This window comes from Eucalyptus grandis, chromosome 1 (assembly GCF_016545825.1).
Source record: "Eucalyptus grandis isolate ANBG69807.140 chromosome 1, ASM1654582v1, whole genome shotgun sequence".
Classification (NCBI taxonomy): domain Eukaryota; kingdom Viridiplantae; phylum Streptophyta; class Magnoliopsida; order Myrtales; family Myrtaceae; genus Eucalyptus; species Eucalyptus grandis.
In genome coordinates, this window is record NC_052612.1 from 12298738 (window position 1) to 12305733 (window position 6996).

General features: G+C 40.4%; 1 pseudogene; it reads left to right on the top strand.

The window, feature by feature from the left end:
• Positions 1-4933: 4933 nt before the first annotated feature.
• Positions 4934-6996, top strand: part of LOC120295444 — a 3399-nt pseudogene continuing 1336 nt past the window's right edge.

A 6996-nucleotide genomic window follows, 5' to 3' on the forward strand; every position in this document is an offset into this window, starting at 1 on the left:
TCAACATATTCAGACGAGTTTGTGAATTCCTGCTGTGCTGTGGAATTTCTTGTTCAGGAATCAAGCACCTCCAAATAACTACAACATGTTCCAATGTTTTCCAGTAATATAGTGGACAGAAATAGATGTGTGAAGTAAATGATGTGGTGATTCCATTCCATATACATAAGTTTGCACTCAGCAAAGGCTGATACTTTGGTTGTTTTCATGTGTTACCAGCTGCATGTGTCCCTGGTAAGACAGATAGTCAGTGCTTGCATCGCTGGCGAAGGTTCTAGATCTCGTCTTATTAAAGGGTCTTGGATAAAGGGTAATGTCAAATATCTGAGCCTTTAGTAGTTTGTTGTTATGATACTGTGTACTGTCAGGGAAAGCAAAATGATTTGCTTCCCTCTTTCCATTTCAGGAAGATGATCTTTTAATCAATTCAGTTAAGAGATATGGCTGCAAATGGTCGCTGATTGCAAAAACCTTTCCTGGTCGCACAGGCAAGCAGTGCCGAGAAAGGTGAGCTGTCACTTTCTCTAGTGAATGAACAGCATGTATATTGGAACTGTATACCCATGATATTGGCACTCTTTGGTTTAATTTTCCTTTTACCAGATTGAGACTCTTTATTAAAAAATGTAAATATTTAGTTATTATTCTTAATTAATTATACATAAGTTTGTGTTCTTGTTATAAAGTATTAGTGACTAAGGAGCTACTGACTGTAGGTGGACTAATCATCTCAATCCTTCAGTAAGAAGGTTGCCTGGACAACAGAAGAGGGAATCCATTCTTGCTCACTGGCACCATATTTATGGTAACAAGTGGGCACAAATAGCAAAATTTCTTCCTGGAAGGTACATATCAAAAACTTGAAGACAATTAACGATTTACCAGTGGCTGGCCCCCCAATGTCGTTCCAATCTCTCTCTTTAAAAGAAAAAGAAAGACTACTTTGAGATGATAAAAAATCAAATGGTTGGCTGATTTTTTCAGTGTTACTTTCATAACACTTAAATGCTATTTAAAATGCAACTGGTCAGAGGCTCGATGATCCTGATTTAGTCGAGTTCTGATGACACAGGTAGTATAATTTCTTGTCCTTGTTTTGCTCTCATCTCAGCTGTTGGTTGGAGTTTCATTGCATTTGCTCTTGGTCCTTTTGGACAATGACATGATGTGGCCATTGTTTTTTGCGTTTTTGCCCGATATCTACATATCTAGGTACTATTGGAACATCAGGATCTGATGAATATCCCTCCCCTTCCATATCTTGATTTGTTCAGTTAACTTTATGCATGCCTGTCTAAGGAGTCGCCAAAAAGATTATGAGGTATTGATATCTTTTCGCACCGGCAGGATGGACAATGCAATTAAGAACCATTGGAACTGCTCAATGAAGAAGAGATTGGGTTCATGGTCAACTGGCTGTATAATGGAAATGTCTGATGCTAGCTCTGAATTTTGCAGTCCAGAGGTTAAGGCAGATTGCTTGATGGTTAAGTTGGGCGACAAAGTGCAGATGAAATTACTTCTGTTGATCAGAGAATGCATCTGGACTTGAATAGAAAGTTGTTTCACTGACTTCACTTCTGAATATTCTCATGGTGGTATCATGGGAATCGGAAACGGTAAATTGTTGTATATCAAGAACTCCTTGGCATTCAACAGCAGGGGCAAATAGCAGAGGATGTCCGACTGCCAATCCATTTCATGTGGCTACTGGTTTTTCTGGAGATGCTGATAGCAGTTCTAATATTTCAGTTTCCTCACTGGCTGATCCTTCAAACATTGGTGCATGTTCAACCGTTGAGTTAACTCTAGTCCTGTCAAAGTCAATCTTTCTTTTGCTTCGAGTTTTGAATCACCCTAAAAGGATAAGAGTAGGTGCTACAAATACAAAATGTGGAAGTGATCCTGGATATTTTTGTTGAGCTCCCTCAAAATCCACAGATATGGACTTCACTGGTGCTGATAAGAGAAAAAACGTCAGTGATATGTTATCATCAGCACTTCAGCTGAAGATCCAGTCACTTTGGTTGCAAATAATGGTTTCACAGGTGTGGAGAAGCAATGTAGCCCATCAAGGACTTCGTATTACCTTTCCACTCCCTAACTCGGTGAGTAGTGTTAGTGTCAAAAGTTGGAGTCAGAGTTGATTTTGGGAAGTTGGCAATGACCTCACTGGCATACTCCCTCCATCATCAGGAGCGATGCTCAAAAGAACTCAGGCAATGCTTCTTACTCGGGCTCTGCTAGCACACCAGCATTGATGTTATCAAATTCTCAAGAGAAGGAGGGTGGTAGTGTGGATTTTCTGCATGTGGAACGAGGTCTTCTCTTGAATCTTCATAATGCTAGAATTTCCACTGCTGCTAAATGTCTGGAGAGACGCCTAGAACATGCCTTTGACATGGAAATGGATACAGCCATTCTGTGAACGTGGGGGTTAATGCCAAAGTGCATTCCCTGGAGATAAGTGAGCAAATCAATGACATTTCATCAGTACTGAGCATTTCTATCATGTCAATAAGCTCCAGGACGAGGCCTTGACAAGAAGATGGTTATTTCGCTGATAGTATCTTCATCTGCATCCATTTTGTAGCTTACTTTGCTCCATGAACTTGTTCGCTATTACTCTGATTCTTGGTGATGACAATGGCACAGCCGTGTGTATAATGGCCATGTTACTTCAAATTGAAACAAGTACATACAAAAAGATTTTCCCTCTCTGCTATAACTTCGAGATTGCATGAGAGGAAATCTTCTTCCATAATTCTTTAGGCCCACTCTTTGGTATAATGACTTGATTCCATGGTTTGTTTCCTGTAAAATGTATTTTTCTTAATCGTCTGTCGCGGTTTCCCTTGTTTTATGTTGATGCACACTCAACTTCTACGTGGCCTCGGCAGGCTGACAAGCTCATGAGACGCTAACCATCGTTTGAATGTCTTGGACATGTTTTGTCTTGGACACCTTACTTGGCAGATCCAAGGTTGGTCAAGCCTAGCCACAAATTCCTCGCAATGAAGGGTGTTGGGGTTTGGACATAGTTGTTTTAAAGTCTAGGGTTTCTCACACTAGACTCCTCAGGGACGACACCATTCCCAGTGCGGTCCGGCATCGGGCTATAATCATTTTCAAGGGCATAGCCCTTCTCAGCTAAACTTCCTCCATCGATCAAAACTAATGGCGATGGCTTCCTATTTGAAAGTGACAAATAGTTAAGTAGCCTTAAGACTCTTGTTATATACATCCGTCCCTCAAAAGAATTATAAAAAAGAAGAAGGAAAGAGTGACCATATAGACACTGTGGGATGGGCTCCCAGATAAAACCTAAAACACGCATGCACTACAGAGATTCTCCATCTGTATGCCGCAGGAACATGGGATATAAATCCAACACACCCAGTTGTCTCTTCTCAGCAGAGATTGTCAATCTACAGCAGTACCAAGTATTTGAAGCATGTCATCCTTTTCATATTACCTAACCCCATGTGTGCGTGGGGTCCATCTTCTCCTCATGCCTTGTCCATAGTACGACTGTCCGGCTCCAATACCCGTCATAGAAAGCGGGAGTTCCTGGTGAGCCTTTACCAAGGCAGAAGAGGACATGAATTTTTCAAGTTTCTTTTTGCACAGTTTCTTTCACTGCAAAAGGGTATTTTTAAGAGAATATGGTCACTTGCCCTCTGCTTCTAAGATGGAAGGAACTTGCAGGGGAATCAGAGAGAATGATCAAAGTGCTTTAGCCGACAAAATGATGGAAGTATCACGGGCAAAGACAAAAAGAATATAGCTCTGCTGCCAACGGTCATCGTCGAACGTCACTTGCTTTGTCCTAAGATGCCCCACTGAGGAGCTGTCCTCCTTGTCAGCATTAATTCGGTGGTTAAGCCTTCCAAAAAAATTTTCCTTTGAATTCATGGTACTTTGATTCGATGCCATCCCCTATTTTTGTGCACTTTGTGGTTTGCACATATTTGGAGATTATTGGATATGTCGTGTTTTGAAAAAAAAAAAAATGAAATATGTTATATAATTTATGCATGTATGTTAAATAAATCAAAATTTCTCTCCTTCTAAGAGTAACTTCTATGGTTTGAATTGAAGTACTCCCAAAGCTAACCCTTTTCTTTTCTACTGAAAAATTGAGAACCATCATCACTTTGGGGGTCCCCATGGCATATTGTTGCCTAGATGATACACAAATCTCTTGTGGGCAATTTGATGAATATACTTCTTGGCTTCTAAGGTTGATGCTCACTTTATTTCTTCTATTGCTAACCCTTACTTGCAAAGTGGGCTTTTAAACTTTTTTCGTCGCTTTTCCTCTTGAATATGAACGAAACTTATTTGAAGATAATCACAGGATATTTAAAAGATTATAAAAATCAATAAAAATAACAATATAGATCGAATATTTTGTCGGACAAAAGGTATTTGGATTTGTTTTTAAATTGCAACGTCTACAAATTTCATAAATCGGTATGTTTTATGGTAATAATTATCCGGTGACAGAGGAGCACGAAACAATCCCATCAAATTAGTCAAGTAATCCAAAAAAAGAAGAAAAAGGAATCGGATATCACATTTCTTATATTCTTAAAAGCTCCAACCACACAGATCGGAATATCTCAAAGTCTTTCAATATGTACTCATCAAATTAGTCAAGTAATCCAAAAAAGAAGAAAGAAATCGGATATCAAATTTCTATTCTTAAAGGGAACCGATAAGCTGATCCTTTCATTGGATAATGATAAAAACATCATGAGGACGCTCGTCCCATCGATGACTTCCAGCTCGAAATTACCTTAAACGCGCCTCCTATCTGGGCCAAATCGCTCGATCTGTTTTCATTTTTTTTGTTTGCCGTACTTGCTTTCCACGAGCGCAAGAAAGGGAAAAGAAAAAGGAAGAAGGCATGATTAGGGGGAAGAAACCGAAGAAAGAAAAAGCGCGCGAATGGATTCATCCTCCCAGCTGACTCGAGTCCAACGAGAGAGGCTACAAAAAGCCGTAAGCTTGATGGGAATGGATCCTCCGTCTCTCTCTCTCTCGCTGTGCGTGGCATGCGTTTCGTACTTATCCCAACACGCGCAGGATTGGTTTTCCTTGATTTGCTCAAACTCTCATCCCCTTCCCCTCGACTTTGCTTGCCAGCTTCCATAAAGGACGCATTCCGCTGCCCTGTTTCTTGGTGCCTCCTCCCTGCTTCGCTGAAGAAGAAAAGACCAAAACTTTACCGAATCGACGAGATGGGTTCGCAGGAAAAGACCGTTCTTGTCACCGGCGAGGCTGGTTTCATCGGCACGCACACCGTGGTGCAGCTCCTGAATGATGGGTTCAGGGTCTCCATCATCGACAACTTCGACAACTCTGTCCCCGAGGCCGTCGACCGAGTGCTGAGCTCGTGGGTCCCGAGCTCTCGGAAGCTTGAATTCCACCTTGGTACTTATGTTTTGGATTTTTAGTTCTGTTTCGAGGTTTGGTGAATTGGGTTGTTTGTTTGTTCGTCTGTTGAGGAAGGAAAGTGTAGGGATTAGTGGAATTTGTAGCTACTGGTGTCGCGTTTTTGTGTTTCACCGAGGATCATGTTATCTGGAATTAGAACAGAGGTTAAAAAAGGGTGAATCGAAGTGAAGGTGAAAACTTTTTCCTGACTGCCTATCAATGCTATGTGGGGTAAGAATTCTGTCTATCTGTTCTAGATACTTCATTGGGATTGGGGAATTAATTGGTGTAGATGTACATGAATGTACCATTCGTTCAGTTTAAGCTTATGAGGTCCCAAGATGGTGGAGCGGATTTTATAGAACTCATTGTTCCTACTCCTTTTGCTTGCTGATGATCTAGAGGTTATTACAGGCTGATCTCAGAAATAAGCAGGATTTGGAGATCTATTCTCTCAGACCAGGTATGCACACCGTCATGATCCTTGCTCTCATCTTTGTCCTTGTCCAATGGCCTCATTGGTCCTCTGTAAATTCAGGGTGATTAAACCCTTCCTTTATTCTTATTTTCAATGAAGCAGCTTTGATGCTGTGATCCACTTTGCGGGGCTTAAAGCCGTTGGGAAAGTGTGGCAAATCTCGAAGATATTTTGACAACAATTTGATTGGGACCATAAATCTTTTGAGGTCATGGCAAAGTACAACTGTAAGAAGGTCTGTTTGGCTTCTTTAGCATATGGATGCTTGTTGTTGTTTCAGCTACTTGCTTTGACATACGGAAATACAATCCCTATAATTAAATGAAGCAAATGAATTGCTGGCTGTATAAAGCCCATGCAGAACAGAAGTGACTGATTTAATGTGCTTTGATCCCATGACTGTATATTCAATGGCATTTACCCATCATCAAGAAAAGTTGGCCTCCGTGAAACTTAGAAGAGGCAATTCCACTTCTCATTTATAAGATGCACTCTTGTTTCATGTCTTGATGATCTCAAAGGCGCATGCATGAACTAATCATTCTTATGTGATAGGATATGAAACTTTCATATACTGTGTTAGGATATTTGTTAAAGAAGAGCTTTTGATTAATTTTTTCGTCTTTCCCTTATGTTATTTTTGGTCCATGCCTTTAGCTGAGTTTGCTGACTTATATAGCATTTTCAGTTTTTACAATGAAGAAATCATTCTCTCCCCCATTCTAGTGTTGCATTAGAAGGAACAACTTTTTCTCTATATCCTCTCCATGGCTCTCGTATAACAGTAATGTTTTTGGGATTCATATAGATGGTTTCTCATCATCTGCAACTGTGTATGGTCAACCTGAAAAGATACCTTGTGTTGAGGATTTTTCAATTGATGGCCATGAATCTTATGGGAGGACAAGGTGTGCTCTTTTGGTTGGACTTTGTCCTTTTTGTGCGGTATAATTTGTTTCTGCATGCTGAATACGGCTTCTATTTTTGACCCCTTTTGTGCACTTGCTTCTTGATAAGCTTTTCCTTGAAAAATTAAAGGGACATTCAAAAGGCTGAACCTGAATGGAGAATTATAT